General features: G+C 56.2%; 46 non-coding genes across 46 annotated transcripts; all 46 read left to right on the forward strand.

Moving 5' to 3' along the window:
* The first annotated feature begins 68 nt into the window (after nucleotides 1-68).
* On the forward strand, nucleotides 69-187 carry LOC141119932 (5S ribosomal RNA). The gene has a single exon (XR_012239265.1). It is a non-coding gene; the product is annotated as a 5S ribosomal RNA (ribosomal RNA).
* Nucleotides 188-286: 99 nt separating this feature from the next.
* On the forward strand, nucleotides 287-405 carry LOC141119943 (5S ribosomal RNA). Its single transcript, XR_012239276.1, has one exon. It is a non-coding gene; the product is annotated as a 5S ribosomal RNA (ribosomal RNA).
* Nucleotides 406-503: 98 nt separating this feature from the next.
* Nucleotides 504-622, forward strand: LOC141119867 (5S ribosomal RNA). The gene has a single exon (XR_012239201.1). It is a non-coding gene; the product is annotated as a 5S ribosomal RNA (ribosomal RNA).
* A 99-nt stretch (nucleotides 623-721) lies between these two features.
* Nucleotides 722-840, forward strand: LOC141120376 (5S ribosomal RNA). Its single transcript, XR_012239699.1, has one exon. It is a non-coding gene; the product is annotated as a 5S ribosomal RNA (ribosomal RNA).
* A 98-nt stretch (nucleotides 841-938) lies between these two features.
* LOC141119954 (5S ribosomal RNA) lies at nucleotides 939-1,057 on the forward strand. Its single transcript, XR_012239287.1, has one exon. It is a non-coding gene; the product is annotated as a 5S ribosomal RNA (ribosomal RNA).
* Nucleotides 1,058-1,156: 99 nt separating this feature from the next.
* Nucleotides 1,157-1,275, forward strand: LOC141119966 (5S ribosomal RNA). The gene has a single exon (XR_012239299.1). It is a non-coding gene; the product is annotated as a 5S ribosomal RNA (ribosomal RNA).
* Nucleotides 1,276-1,375: 100 nt separating this feature from the next.
* On the forward strand, nucleotides 1,376-1,494 carry LOC141119977 (5S ribosomal RNA). The gene has a single exon (XR_012239310.1). It is a non-coding gene; the product is annotated as a 5S ribosomal RNA (ribosomal RNA).
* A 100-nt stretch (nucleotides 1,495-1,594) lies between these two features.
* LOC141119988 (5S ribosomal RNA) lies at nucleotides 1,595-1,713 on the forward strand. Its single transcript, XR_012239321.1, has one exon. It is a non-coding gene; the product is annotated as a 5S ribosomal RNA (ribosomal RNA).
* A 99-nt stretch (nucleotides 1,714-1,812) lies between these two features.
* LOC141120418 (5S ribosomal RNA) lies at nucleotides 1,813-1,931 on the forward strand. Its single transcript, XR_012239739.1, has one exon. It is a non-coding gene; the product is annotated as a 5S ribosomal RNA (ribosomal RNA).
* Nucleotides 1,932-2,029: 98 nt separating this feature from the next.
* LOC141120473 (5S ribosomal RNA) lies at nucleotides 2,030-2,148 on the forward strand. The gene has a single exon (XR_012239792.1). It is a non-coding gene; the product is annotated as a 5S ribosomal RNA (ribosomal RNA).
* A 99-nt stretch (nucleotides 2,149-2,247) lies between these two features.
* Nucleotides 2,248-2,366, forward strand: LOC141119999 (5S ribosomal RNA). Its single transcript, XR_012239332.1, has one exon. It is a non-coding gene; the product is annotated as a 5S ribosomal RNA (ribosomal RNA).
* Nucleotides 2,367-2,464: 98 nt separating this feature from the next.
* On the forward strand, nucleotides 2,465-2,583 carry LOC141120010 (5S ribosomal RNA). The gene has a single exon (XR_012239343.1). It is a non-coding gene; the product is annotated as a 5S ribosomal RNA (ribosomal RNA).
* Nucleotides 2,584-2,682: 99 nt separating this feature from the next.
* LOC141120021 (5S ribosomal RNA) lies at nucleotides 2,683-2,801 on the forward strand. The gene has a single exon (XR_012239354.1). It is a non-coding gene; the product is annotated as a 5S ribosomal RNA (ribosomal RNA).
* A 100-nt stretch (nucleotides 2,802-2,901) lies between these two features.
* Nucleotides 2,902-3,020, forward strand: LOC141120449 (5S ribosomal RNA). Its single transcript, XR_012239769.1, has one exon. It is a non-coding gene; the product is annotated as a 5S ribosomal RNA (ribosomal RNA).
* Nucleotides 3,021-3,120: 100 nt separating this feature from the next.
* Nucleotides 3,121-3,239, forward strand: LOC141120165 (5S ribosomal RNA). Its single transcript, XR_012239493.1, has one exon. It is a non-coding gene; the product is annotated as a 5S ribosomal RNA (ribosomal RNA).
* Nucleotides 3,240-3,337: 98 nt separating this feature from the next.
* Nucleotides 3,338-3,456, forward strand: LOC141120032 (5S ribosomal RNA). Its single transcript, XR_012239365.1, has one exon. It is a non-coding gene; the product is annotated as a 5S ribosomal RNA (ribosomal RNA).
* Nucleotides 3,457-3,555: 99 nt separating this feature from the next.
* On the forward strand, nucleotides 3,556-3,674 carry LOC141120523 (5S ribosomal RNA). The gene has a single exon (XR_012239839.1). It is a non-coding gene; the product is annotated as a 5S ribosomal RNA (ribosomal RNA).
* A 98-nt stretch (nucleotides 3,675-3,772) lies between these two features.
* LOC141120181 (5S ribosomal RNA) lies at nucleotides 3,773-3,891 on the forward strand. The gene has a single exon (XR_012239508.1). It is a non-coding gene; the product is annotated as a 5S ribosomal RNA (ribosomal RNA).
* Nucleotides 3,892-3,990: 99 nt separating this feature from the next.
* On the forward strand, nucleotides 3,991-4,109 carry LOC141120043 (5S ribosomal RNA). The gene has a single exon (XR_012239376.1). It is a non-coding gene; the product is annotated as a 5S ribosomal RNA (ribosomal RNA).
* A 100-nt stretch (nucleotides 4,110-4,209) lies between these two features.
* LOC141120054 (5S ribosomal RNA) lies at nucleotides 4,210-4,328 on the forward strand. Its single transcript, XR_012239387.1, has one exon. It is a non-coding gene; the product is annotated as a 5S ribosomal RNA (ribosomal RNA).
* A 100-nt stretch (nucleotides 4,329-4,428) lies between these two features.
* LOC141120065 (5S ribosomal RNA) lies at nucleotides 4,429-4,547 on the forward strand. Its single transcript, XR_012239398.1, has one exon. It is a non-coding gene; the product is annotated as a 5S ribosomal RNA (ribosomal RNA).
* Nucleotides 4,548-4,646: 99 nt separating this feature from the next.
* LOC141120033 (5S ribosomal RNA) lies at nucleotides 4,647-4,765 on the forward strand. The gene has a single exon (XR_012239366.1). It is a non-coding gene; the product is annotated as a 5S ribosomal RNA (ribosomal RNA).
* A 98-nt stretch (nucleotides 4,766-4,863) lies between these two features.
* LOC141120077 (5S ribosomal RNA) lies at nucleotides 4,864-4,982 on the forward strand. The gene has a single exon (XR_012239410.1). It is a non-coding gene; the product is annotated as a 5S ribosomal RNA (ribosomal RNA).
* Nucleotides 4,983-5,081: 99 nt separating this feature from the next.
* LOC141120487 (5S ribosomal RNA) lies at nucleotides 5,082-5,200 on the forward strand. The gene has a single exon (XR_012239805.1). It is a non-coding gene; the product is annotated as a 5S ribosomal RNA (ribosomal RNA).
* A 98-nt stretch (nucleotides 5,201-5,298) lies between these two features.
* Nucleotides 5,299-5,417, forward strand: LOC141120893 (5S ribosomal RNA). Its single transcript, XR_012240041.1, has one exon. It is a non-coding gene; the product is annotated as a 5S ribosomal RNA (ribosomal RNA).
* Nucleotides 5,418-5,516: 99 nt separating this feature from the next.
* Nucleotides 5,517-5,635, forward strand: LOC141120090 (5S ribosomal RNA). The gene has a single exon (XR_012239421.1). It is a non-coding gene; the product is annotated as a 5S ribosomal RNA (ribosomal RNA).
* Nucleotides 5,636-5,735: 100 nt separating this feature from the next.
* LOC141120506 (5S ribosomal RNA) lies at nucleotides 5,736-5,854 on the forward strand. The gene has a single exon (XR_012239823.1). It is a non-coding gene; the product is annotated as a 5S ribosomal RNA (ribosomal RNA).
* A 100-nt stretch (nucleotides 5,855-5,954) lies between these two features.
* Nucleotides 5,955-6,073, forward strand: LOC141120166 (5S ribosomal RNA). The gene has a single exon (XR_012239494.1). It is a non-coding gene; the product is annotated as a 5S ribosomal RNA (ribosomal RNA).
* Nucleotides 6,074-6,172: 99 nt separating this feature from the next.
* LOC141120102 (5S ribosomal RNA) lies at nucleotides 6,173-6,291 on the forward strand. Its single transcript, XR_012239432.1, has one exon. It is a non-coding gene; the product is annotated as a 5S ribosomal RNA (ribosomal RNA).
* Nucleotides 6,292-6,389: 98 nt separating this feature from the next.
* On the forward strand, nucleotides 6,390-6,508 carry LOC141120114 (5S ribosomal RNA). Its single transcript, XR_012239443.1, has one exon. It is a non-coding gene; the product is annotated as a 5S ribosomal RNA (ribosomal RNA).
* Nucleotides 6,509-6,606: 98 nt separating this feature from the next.
* Nucleotides 6,607-6,725, forward strand: LOC141120056 (5S ribosomal RNA). Its single transcript, XR_012239389.1, has one exon. It is a non-coding gene; the product is annotated as a 5S ribosomal RNA (ribosomal RNA).
* A 100-nt stretch (nucleotides 6,726-6,825) lies between these two features.
* LOC141120098 (5S ribosomal RNA) lies at nucleotides 6,826-6,944 on the forward strand. Its single transcript, XR_012239428.1, has one exon. It is a non-coding gene; the product is annotated as a 5S ribosomal RNA (ribosomal RNA).
* A 98-nt stretch (nucleotides 6,945-7,042) lies between these two features.
* Nucleotides 7,043-7,161, forward strand: LOC141120212 (5S ribosomal RNA). The gene has a single exon (XR_012239539.1). It is a non-coding gene; the product is annotated as a 5S ribosomal RNA (ribosomal RNA).
* Nucleotides 7,162-7,260: 99 nt separating this feature from the next.
* On the forward strand, nucleotides 7,261-7,379 carry LOC141120125 (5S ribosomal RNA). Its single transcript, XR_012239454.1, has one exon. It is a non-coding gene; the product is annotated as a 5S ribosomal RNA (ribosomal RNA).
* A 100-nt stretch (nucleotides 7,380-7,479) lies between these two features.
* Nucleotides 7,480-7,598, forward strand: LOC141120277 (5S ribosomal RNA). Its single transcript, XR_012239602.1, has one exon. It is a non-coding gene; the product is annotated as a 5S ribosomal RNA (ribosomal RNA).
* A 100-nt stretch (nucleotides 7,599-7,698) lies between these two features.
* LOC141120138 (5S ribosomal RNA) lies at nucleotides 7,699-7,817 on the forward strand. Its single transcript, XR_012239466.1, has one exon. It is a non-coding gene; the product is annotated as a 5S ribosomal RNA (ribosomal RNA).
* A 99-nt stretch (nucleotides 7,818-7,916) lies between these two features.
* LOC141120013 (5S ribosomal RNA) lies at nucleotides 7,917-8,035 on the forward strand. The gene has a single exon (XR_012239346.1). It is a non-coding gene; the product is annotated as a 5S ribosomal RNA (ribosomal RNA).
* Nucleotides 8,036-8,133: 98 nt separating this feature from the next.
* On the forward strand, nucleotides 8,134-8,252 carry LOC141120150 (5S ribosomal RNA). The gene has a single exon (XR_012239478.1). It is a non-coding gene; the product is annotated as a 5S ribosomal RNA (ribosomal RNA).
* Nucleotides 8,253-8,351: 99 nt separating this feature from the next.
* LOC141120313 (5S ribosomal RNA) lies at nucleotides 8,352-8,470 on the forward strand. The gene has a single exon (XR_012239637.1). It is a non-coding gene; the product is annotated as a 5S ribosomal RNA (ribosomal RNA).
* Nucleotides 8,471-8,568: 98 nt separating this feature from the next.
* On the forward strand, nucleotides 8,569-8,687 carry LOC141120039 (5S ribosomal RNA). The gene has a single exon (XR_012239372.1). It is a non-coding gene; the product is annotated as a 5S ribosomal RNA (ribosomal RNA).
* A 99-nt stretch (nucleotides 8,688-8,786) lies between these two features.
* LOC141120162 (5S ribosomal RNA) lies at nucleotides 8,787-8,905 on the forward strand. Its single transcript, XR_012239490.1, has one exon. It is a non-coding gene; the product is annotated as a 5S ribosomal RNA (ribosomal RNA).
* A 100-nt stretch (nucleotides 8,906-9,005) lies between these two features.
* LOC141120050 (5S ribosomal RNA) lies at nucleotides 9,006-9,124 on the forward strand. The gene has a single exon (XR_012239383.1). It is a non-coding gene; the product is annotated as a 5S ribosomal RNA (ribosomal RNA).
* A 100-nt stretch (nucleotides 9,125-9,224) lies between these two features.
* On the forward strand, nucleotides 9,225-9,343 carry LOC141120068 (5S ribosomal RNA). Its single transcript, XR_012239401.1, has one exon. It is a non-coding gene; the product is annotated as a 5S ribosomal RNA (ribosomal RNA).
* Nucleotides 9,344-9,441: 98 nt separating this feature from the next.
* Nucleotides 9,442-9,560, forward strand: LOC141120422 (5S ribosomal RNA). Its single transcript, XR_012239743.1, has one exon. It is a non-coding gene; the product is annotated as a 5S ribosomal RNA (ribosomal RNA).
* Nucleotides 9,561-9,659: 99 nt separating this feature from the next.
* LOC141120310 (5S ribosomal RNA) lies at nucleotides 9,660-9,778 on the forward strand. The gene has a single exon (XR_012239634.1). It is a non-coding gene; the product is annotated as a 5S ribosomal RNA (ribosomal RNA).
* Nucleotides 9,779-9,878: 100 nt separating this feature from the next.
* On the forward strand, nucleotides 9,879-9,997 carry LOC141120174 (5S ribosomal RNA). Its single transcript, XR_012239501.1, has one exon. It is a non-coding gene; the product is annotated as a 5S ribosomal RNA (ribosomal RNA).
* The last annotated feature ends 27 nt before the right edge of the window (nucleotides 9,998-10,024 follow it).

A 10,024-nucleotide genomic window follows, 5' to 3' on the forward strand; every position in this document is an offset into this window, starting at 1 on the left:
GTTTTTTTTCCTCGTTTCCCATCTTGGCGCCGCCAAGGTCAAGAGGGTTGAGCGTGCCGTTAGAGATCGCCTACGGCCACATCACCCTGAAAGCGCCCGATCTCGTCTGATCTCGGAGGCTAAGCAGGGTCGGGCCTGGTTAGTACCTGGATGGGAGACCGCCTGGGAATACCAGGTGCCGTAGGCTTCTTTTTTTCTTGGATTTCTGGACTTGCCCTGTTTTTTTTCCTCGTTTCCCATCTTGGCGCCGCCAAGGTCAAGAGGGTTGAGCGTGCCGTTAGAGATCGCCTACGGCCACATCACCCTGAAAGCGCCCGATCTCGTCTGATCTCGGAGGCTAAGCAGGGTCGGGCCTGGTTAGTACCTGGATGGGAGACCGCCTGGGAATACCAGGTGCCGTAGGCTTCTTTTTTTCTTGGAGTTCTGGACTTGCCCTGTTTTTTTCCTCGTTTCCCATCTTGGTGCCGCCAAAGTCAAGAGGGTTGAGCGTGCCGTAAGAGATCGCCTACGGCCACATCACCCTGAAAGCTCCCGATCTCGTCTGATCTCGGAGGCTAAGCAGGGTCGGGCCTGGTTAGTACCTGGATGGGAGACCGCCTGGGAATACCAGGTGCCGTAGGCTTCTTTTTTTTGGGGGAGTTCTGGACTTGCCCTGTTTTTTTCCTCGTTTCCCATCTTGGCGCCGCCAAGGTCAAGAGGGTTGAGCGTGCCGTTAGAGATCGCCTACGGCCACATCACCCTGAAAGCGCCCGATCTCGTCTGATCTCAGAGGCTAAGCAGGGTCGGGCCTGGTTAGTACCTGGATGGGAGACCGCCTGGGAATACCAGGTGCCGTAGGCTTCTTTTTTTCTTGGAGTTCTGGACTTGCCCTGTTTTTTTCCTCGTTTCCCATCTTGGTGCCGCCAAAGTCAAGAGGGTTGAGCGTGCCGTAAGAGATCGCCTACGGCCACATCACCCTGAAAGCGCCCGATCTCGTCTGATCTCGGAGGCTAAGCAGGGTCGGGCCTGGTTAGTACCTGGATGGGAGACCGCCTGGGAATACCAGGTGCCGTAGGCTTCTTTTTTTTGGGGGAGTTCTGGACTTGCCCTGTTTTTTTCCTCGTTTCCCATCTTGGCGCCGCCAAGGTCAAGAGGGTTGAGCGTGCCGTTAGAGATCGCCTACGGCCACATCACCCTGAAAGCGCCCGATCTCGTCTGATCTCGGAGGCTAAGCAGGGTCGGGCCTGGTTAGTACCTGGATGGGAGACCGCCTGGGAATACCAGGTGCCGTAGGCTTCTTTTTTTTGGGGGAGTTCTGGACTTGCCCTGTTTTTTTTCCTCGTTTCCCATCTTGGCGCCGCCAAGGTCAAGAGGGTTGAGCGTGCCGTTAGAGATCGCCTACGGCCACATCACCCTGAAAGCGCCCGATCTCGTCTGATCTCGGAGGCTAAGCAGGGTCGGGCCTGGTTAGTACCTGGATGGGAGACCGCCTGGGAATACCAGGTGCCGTAGGCTTCTTTTTTTGGGGGGCGTTCTGGACTTGCCCTGTTTTTTTTCCTCGTTTCCCATCTTGGCGCCGCCAAGGTCAAGAGGGTTGAGCGTGCCGTTAGAGATCGCCTACGGCCACATCACCCTGAAAGCGCCCGATCTCGTCTGATCTCGGAGGCTAAGCAGGGTCGGGCCTGGTTAGTACCTGGATGGGAGACCGCCTGGGAATACCAGGTGCCGTAGGCTTCTTTTTTTCTTGGATTTCTGGACTTGCCCTGTTTTTTTTCCTCGTTTCCCATCTTGGCGCCGCCAAGGTCAAGAGGGTTGAGCGTGCCGTTAGAGATCGCCTACGGCCACATCACCCTGAAAGCGCCCGATCTCGTCTGATCTCGGAGGCTAAGCAGGGTCGGGCCTGGTTAGTACCTGGATGGGAGACCGCCTGGGAATACCAGGTGCAGTAGGCTTCTTTTTTTCTTGGAGTTCTGGACTTGCCCTGTTTTTTTCCTCGTTTCCCATCTTGGTGCCGCCAAAGTCAAGAGGGTTGAGCGTGCCATAAGAGATCGCCTACGGCCACATAACCCTGAAAGCGCCCGATCTCGTCTGATCTCGGAGGCTAAGCAGGGTCGGGCCTGGTTAGTACCTGGATGGGAGACCGCCTGGGAATACCAGGTGCCGTAGGCTTCTTTTTTTCTTGGATTTCTGGACTTGCCCTGTTTTTTTTCCTCGTTTCCCATCTTGGCGCCGCCAAGGTCAAGAGGGTTGAGCGTGCCATTAGAGATCGCCTACGGCCACATCACCCTGAAAGCGCCCGATCTCGTCTGATCTCGGAGGCTAAGCAGGGTCGGGCCTGGTTAGTACCTGGATGGGAGACCGCCTGGGAATACCAGGTGCCGTAGGCTTCTTTTTTTCTTGGAGTTCTGGACTTGCCCTGTTTTTTTCCTCGTTTCCCATCTTGGTGCCGCCAAAGTCAAGAGGGTTGAGCGTGCCGTAAGAGATCGCCTACGGCCACATCACCCTGAAAGCGCCCGATCTCGTCTGATCTCGGAGGCTAAGCAGGGTCGGGCCTGGTTAGTACCTGGATGGGAGACCGCCTGGGAATACCAGGTGCCGTAGGCTTCTTTTTTTTGGGGGAGTTCTGGACTTGCCCTGTTTTTTTCCTCGTTTCCCATCTTGGCGCCGCCAAGGTCAAGAGGGTTGAGCGTGCCGTTAGAGATCGCCTACGGCCACATCACCCTGAAAGCGCCCGATCTCGTCTGATCTCGGAGGCTAAGCAGGGTCGGGCCTGGTTAGTACCTGGATGGGAGACCGCCTGGGAATACCAGGTGCCGTAGGCTTCTTTTTTTTGGGGGAGTTCTGGACTTGCCCTGTTTTTTTTCCTCGTTTCCCATCTTGGCGCCGCCAAGGTCAAGAGGGTTGAGCGTGCCATTAGAGATCGCCTACGGCCACATCACCCTGAAAGCGCCCAATCTCGTCTGATCTCGGAGGCTAAGCAGGGTCGGGCCTGGTTAGTACCTGGATGGGAGACCGCCTGGGAATACCAGGTGCCGTAGGCTTCTTTTTTTGGGGGGCGTTCTGGACTTGCCCTGTTTTTTTTCCTCGTTTCCCATCTTGGCGCCGCCAAGGTCAAGAGGGTTGAGCGTGCCGTTAGAGATCGCCTACGGCCACATCACCCTGAAAGCGCCCGATCTCGTCTGATCTCGGAGGCTAAGCAGGGTCGGGCCTGGTTAGTACCTGGATGGGAGACTGCCTGGGAATACCAGGTGCCGTAGGCTTCTTTTTTTCTTGGAGTTCTGGACTTGCCCTGTTTTTTTCCTCGTTTCCCATCTTGGTGCCGCCAAAGTCAAGAGGGTTGAGCGTGCCATAAGAGATCGCCTACGGCCACATCACCCTGAAAGCGCCCGATCTCGTCTGATCTCGGAGGCTAAGCAGGGTCGGGCCTGGTTAGTACCTGGATGGGAGACCGCCTGGGAATACCAGGTGCCGTAGGCTTCTTTTTTTCTTGGATTTCTGGACTTGCCCTGTTTTTTTTCCTCGTTTCCCATCTTGGCGCCGCCAAGGTCAAGAGGGTTGAGCGTGCCGTTAGAGATCGCCTACGGCCACATCACCCTGAAAGCGCCCGATCTCGTCTGATCTGGGAGGCTAAGCAGGGTCGGGCCTGGTTAGTACCTGGATGGGAGACCGCCTGGGAATACCAGGTGCCGTAGGCTTCTTTTTTTCTTGGAGTTCTGGACTTGCCCTGTTTTTTTCCTCGTTTCCCATCTTGGTGCCGCCAAAGTCAAGAGGGTTGAGCGTGCCGTAAGAGATCGCCTACGGCCACATCACCCTGAAAGCGCCCGATCTCGTCTGATCTCGGAGGCTAAGCAGGGTCGGGCCTGGTTAGTACCTGGATGGGAGACCGCCTGGGAATACCAGGTGCCGTAGACTTCTTTTTTTTGGGGGAGTTCTGGACTTGCCCTGTTTTTTTCCTCGTTTCCCATCTTGGCGCCGCCAAGGTCAAGAGGGTTGAGCGTGCCGTTAGAGATCGCCTACGGCCACATCACCCTGAAAGCGCCCGATCTCGTCTGATCTCGGAGGCTAAGCAGGGTCGGGCCTGGTTAGTACCTGGATGGGAGACCGCCTGGGAATACCAGGTGCCGTAGGCTTCTTTTTTTTGGGGGAGTTCTGGACTTGCCCTGTTTTTTTTCCTCGTTTCCCATCTTGGCGCCGCCAAGGTCAAGAGGGTTGAGCGTGCCGTTAGAGATCGCCTACGGCCACATCACCCTGAAAGCGCCCGATCTCGTCTGATCTCGGAGGCTAAGCAGGGTCGGGCCTGGTTAGTACCTGGATGGGAGACCGCCTGGGAATACCAGGTGCCGTAGGCTTCTTTTTTTGGGGGGCGTTCTGGACTTGCCCTGTTTTTTTTCCTCGTTTCCCATCTTGGCGCCGCCAAGGTCAAGAGGGTTGAGCGCGCCGTTAGAGATCGCCTACGGCCACATCACCCTGAAAGCGCCCGATCTCGTCTGATCTCGGAGGCTAAGCAGGGTCGGGCCTGGTTAGTACCTGGATGGGAGACCGCCTGGGAATACCAGGTGCCGTAGGCTTCTTTTTTTCTTGGATTTCTGGACTTGCCCTGTTTTTTTTCCTCGTTTCCCATCTTGGCGCCGCCAAGGTCAAGAGGGTTGAGCGTGCCGTTAGAGATCGCCTACGGCCACATCACCCTGAAAGTGCCCGATCTCGTCTGATCTCGGAGGCTAAGCAGGGTCGGGCCTGGTTAGTACCTGGATGGGAGACCGCCTGGGAATACCAGGTGCCGTAGGCTTCTTTTTTTCTTGGAGTTCTGGACTTGCCCTGTTTTTTTCCTCGTTTCCCATCTTGGTGCCGCCAAAGTCAAGAGGGTTGAGCGTGCCGTAAGAGATCGCCTACGGCCACATCACCCTGAAAGCGCCCGATCTCGTCTGATCTCGGAGGCTAAGCAGGGTCGGGCCTGGTTAGTACCTGGATGGGAGACCGCCTGGGAATACCAGGTGCCGTAGGCTTCTTTTTTTCTTGGATTTCTGGACTTGCCCTGTTTTTTTTCCTCGTTTCCCATCTTGGCGCCGCCAAGGTCAAGAGGGTTGAGCGTGACGTTAGAGATCGCCTACGGCCACATCACCTTGAAAGAGCCCGATCTCGTCTGATCTCGGAGGCTAAGCAGGGTCGGGCCTGGTTAGTACCTGGATGGGAGACCGCCTGGGAATACCAGGTGCCGTAGGCTTCTTTTTTTCTTGGAGTTCTGGACTTGCCCTGTTTTTTTCCTCGTTTCCCATCTTGGTGCCGCCAAAGTCAAGAGGGTTGAGCGTGCCGTAAGAGATCGCCTACGGCCACATCACCCTGAAAGCGCCCGATCTCGTCTGATCTCGGAGGCTAAGCAGGGTTGGGCCTGGTTAGTACCTGGATGGGAGACCGCCTGGGAATACCAGGTGCCGTAGGCTTCTTTTTTTTGGGGGAGTTCTGGACTTGCCCTGTTTTTTTCCTCGTTTCCCATCTTGGCGCCGCCAAGGTCAAGAGGGTTGAGCGTGCCATTAGAGATCGCCTACGGCCACATCACCCTGAAAGCGCCCGATCTCGTCTGATCTCGGAGGCTAAGCAGGGTCGGGCCTGGTTAGTACCTGGATGGGAGACCGCCTGGGAATACCAGGTGCCGTAGGCTTCTTTTTTTTGGGGGAGTTCTGGACTTGCCCTGTTTTTTTTCCTCGTTTCCCATCTTGGCGCCGCCAAGGTCAAGAGGGTTGAGCGTGCTGTTAGAGATCGCCTATGGCCACATCACCCTGAAAGCGCCCGATCTCGTCTGATCTCGGAGGCTTAGCAGGGTCGGGCCTGGTTAGTACCTGGATGGGAGACCGCCTGGGAATACCAGGTGCCGTAGGCTTCTTTTTTTGGGGGGCGTTCTGGACTTGCCCTGTTTTTTTTCCTCGTTTCCCATCTTGGCGCCGCCAAGGTCAAGAGGGTTGAGCGTGCCGTTAGAGATCGCCTACGGCCACATCACCCTGAAAGCGCCCGATCTCGTCTGATCTCGGAGGCTAAGCAGGGTCGGGCCTGGTTAGTACCTGGATGGGAGACTGCCTGGGAATACCAGGTGCCGTAGGCTTCTTTTTTTCTTGGATTTCTGGACTTGCCCTGTTTTTTTTCCTCGTTTCCCATCTTGGCGCCGCCAAGGTCAAGAGGGTTGAGCGTGCCGTTAGAGATCGCCTACGGCCACATCACCCTGAAAGCGCCCGATCTCGTCTGATCTCGGAGGCTAAGCAGGGTCGGGCCTGGTTAGTACCTGGATGGGAGACCGCCTGGGAATACCAGGTGCCGTAGGCTTCTTTTTTTCTTGGAGTTCTGGACTTGCCCTGTTTTTTTCCTCGTTTCCCATCTTGGTGCCGCCAAAGTCAAGAGGGTTGAGCGTGCTGTAAGAGATCGCCTACGGCCACATCACCCTGAAAGCGCCCGATCTCGTCTGATCTCGGAGGCTAAGCAGGGTCGGGCCTGGTTAGTACCTGGATGGGAGACCGCCTGGGAATACCAGGTGCCGTAGGCTTCTTTTTTTCTTGGAGTTCTGGACTTGCCCTGTTTTTTTCCTCGTTTCCCATCTTGGTGCCGCCAAAGTCAAGAGGGTTGAGCGTGCTGTAAGAGATCGCCTACGGCCACATCACCCTGAAAGCGCCCGATCTCGTCTGATCTCGGAGGCTAAGCAGGGTCGGGCTTGGTTAGTACCTGGATGGGAGACCGCCTGGGAATACCAGGTGCCGTAGGCTTCTTTTTTTTGGGGGAGTTCTGGACTTGCCCTGTTTTTTTTCCTCGTTTCCCATCTTGGCGCCGCCAAGGTCAAGAGGGTTGAGCGTGCCGTTAGAGATCGCCTACGGCCACATCACCCTGAAAGCGCCTGATCTCGTCTGATCTCGGAGGCTAAGCAGGGTCGGGCCTGGTTAGTACCTGGATGGGAGACCGCCTGGGAATACCAGGTGCCGTAGGCTTCTTTTTTTCTTGGAGTTCTGGACTTGCCCTGTTTTTTTCCTCGTTTCCCATCTTGGTGCCGCCAAAGTCAAGAGGGTTGAGCGTGCCGTAAGAGATCGCCTACGGCCACATCACCCTGAAAGCGCCCGATCTCGTCTGATCTTGGAGGCTAAGCAGGGTCGGGCCTGGTTAGTACCTGGATGGGAGACCGCCTGGGAATACCAGGTGCCGTAGGCTTCTTTTTTTTGGGGGAGTTCTGGACTTGCCCTGTTTTTTTCCTCGTTTCCCATCTTGGCGCCGCCAAGGTCAAGAGGGTTGAGCGTGCCGTTAGAGATCGCCTACGGCCACATCACCCTGAAAGCGCCCGATCTCGTCTGATCTCGGAGGCTAAGCAGGGTCGGGCCTGGTTAGTACCTGGATGGGAGACCGCCTGGGAATACCAGGTGCCGTAGGCTTCTTTTTTTTGGGGGAGTTCTGGACTTGCCCTGTTTTTTTTCCTCGTTTCCCATCTTGGCGCCGCCAAGGTCAAGAGGGTTGAGCGTGCCGTTAGAGATCGCCTACGGCCACATCACCCTGAAAGCGCCCGATCTCGACTGATCTCGGAGGCTAAGCAGGGTCGGGCCTGGTTAGTACCTGGATGGGAGACCGCCTGGGAATACCAGGTGCCGTAGGCTTCTTTTTTTGGGGGGCGTTCTGGACTTGCCCTGTTTTTTTTCCTCGTTTCCCATCTTGGCGCCGCCAAGGTCAAGAGGGTTGAGCGTGCCGTTAGAGATCGCCTACGGCCACATCACCCTGAAAGCGCCCGATCTCGTCTGATCTCGGAGGCTAAGCAGGGTCGGGCCTGGTTAGTACCTGGATGGGAGACCGCCTGGGAATACCAGGTGCCGTAGGCTTCTTTTTTTCTTGGATTTCTGGACTTGCCCTGTTTTTTTTCCTCGTTTCCCATCTTGGCGCCGCCAAGGTCAAGAGGGTTGAGCGTGCCGTTAGAGATCGCCTACGGCCACATCACTCTGAAAGCGCCCGATCTCGTCTGATCTCGGAGGCTAAGCAGGGTCGGGCCTGGTTAGTACCTGGATGGGAGACCGCCTGGGAATACCAGGTGCCGTAGGCTTCTTTTTTTCTTGGAGTTCTGGACTTGCCCTGTTTTTTTCCTCGTTTCCCATCTTGGTGCCGCCAAAGTCAAGAGGGTTGAGCGTGCCGTAAGAGATCGCCTACGGCCACATCACCCTGAAAGCGCCCGATCTCGTCTGATCTCGGAGGCTAAGCAGGGTCGGGCCTGGTTAGTACCTGGATGGGAGACCGCCTGGGAATACCAGGTGCCGTAGGCTTCTTTTTTTCTTGGATTTCTGGACTTGCCCTGTTTTTTTTCCTCGTTTCCCATCTTGGCGCCGCCAAGGTCAAGAGGGTTGAGCGTGCCGTTAGAGATCGCCTACGGCCACATCACCCTGAAAGCGCCCGATCTTGTCTGATCTCGGAGGCTAAGCAGGGTCGGGCCTGGTTAGTACCTGGATGGGAGACCGCCTGGGAATACCAGGTGCCGTAGGCTTCTTTTTTTCTTGGAGTTCTGGACTTGCCCTGTTTTTTTCCTCGTTTCCCATCTTGGTGCCGCCAAAGTCAAGAGGGTTGAGCGTGCTGTAAGAGATCGCCTACGGCCACATCACCCTGAAAGCGCCCGATCTCGTCTGATCTCGGAGGCTAAGCAGGGTTGGGCCTGGTTAGTACCTGGATGGGAGACCGCCTGGGAATACCAGGTGCCGTAGACTTCTTTTTTTTGGGGGAGTTCTGGACTTGCCCTGTTTTTTTCCTCGTTTCCCATCTTGGCGCCGCCAAGGTCAAGAGGGTTGAGCGTGCCGTTAGAGATCGCCTACGGCCACATCACCCTGAAAGCGCCCGATCTCGTCTGATCTCGGAGGCTAAGCAGGGTCGGGCCTGGTTAGTACCTGGATGGGAGACCGCCTGGGAATACCAGGTGCCGTAGGCTTCTTTTTTTTGGGGGAGTTCTGGACTTGCCCTGTTTTTTTTCCTCGTTTCCCATCTTGGCGCCGCCAAGGTCAAGAGGGTTGAGCGTGCCGTTAGAGATCGCCTACGGCCACATCACCCTGAAAGCGCCCGATCTCGTCTGATCTCGGATGCTAAGCAGGGTCGGGCCTGGTTAGTACCTGGATGGGAGACCGACTGGGAATACCAGGTGCCGTAGGCTTCTTTTTTTGGGGGGCGTTCTGGACTTGCCCTGTTTTTTTTCCTCGTTTCCCATCTTGGCGCCGCCAAGGTCAAGAGGGTTGAGCGTGCTGTCAGAGATCGCCTACGGCCACATCACCCTGAAAGCGCCCGATCTCGTCTGATCTCGGAGGCTAAGCAGGGTCGGGCCTGGTTTGTACCTGGATGGGAGACCGCCTGGGAATACCAGGTGCCGTAGGCTTCTTTTTTTCTTGGAGTTCTGGACTTGCCCTGTTTTTTTCCTCGTTTCCCATCTTGGTGCCGCCAAAGTCAAGAGGGTTGAGCGTGCCGTAAGAGATCGCCTATGGCCACATCACCCTGAAAGCGCCCGATCTCGTCTGATCTTGGAGGCTAAGCAGGGTCGGGCCTGGTTAGTACCTGGATGGGAGACCGCCTGGGAATACCAGGTGCCGTAGGCTTCTTTTTTTTGGGGGAGTTCTGGACTTGCCCTGTTTTTTTCCTCGTTTCCCATCTTGGCGCCGCCAAGGTCAAGAGGGTTGAGCGTGCCGTTAGAGATCGCCTACGGCCACATCACCCTGAAAGCGCCCGATCTCGTCTGATCTCGGAGGCTAAGCAGGGTCGGGCCTGGTTAATACCTGGATGGGAGACCGCCTGGGAATACCAGGTGCCGTAGGCTTCTTTTTTTTCTTGGATTTCTGGACTTGCCCTGTTTTTTTTCCTCGTTTCCCATCTTGGCGCCGCCAAGGTCAAGAGGGTTGAGCGTGCCGTTAGAGATCGCCTACGGCCACATCACCCTGAAAGCGCCCGATCTCGTCTGATCTCGGAGGCTAAGCAGGGTCGGGCCTGGTTAGTACCTGGATGGGAGACCGCCTGGGAATACCAGGTGCCGTAGGCTTCTTTTTTTTGGGGGAGTTCTGGACTT

The sequence above is a fragment of the Aquarana catesbeiana genome, linkage group LG13 (genome assembly GCF_042186555.1).
Source record: "Aquarana catesbeiana isolate 2022-GZ linkage group LG13, ASM4218655v1, whole genome shotgun sequence".
NCBI lineage: Eukaryota > Metazoa > Chordata > Amphibia > Anura > Ranidae > Aquarana > Aquarana catesbeiana.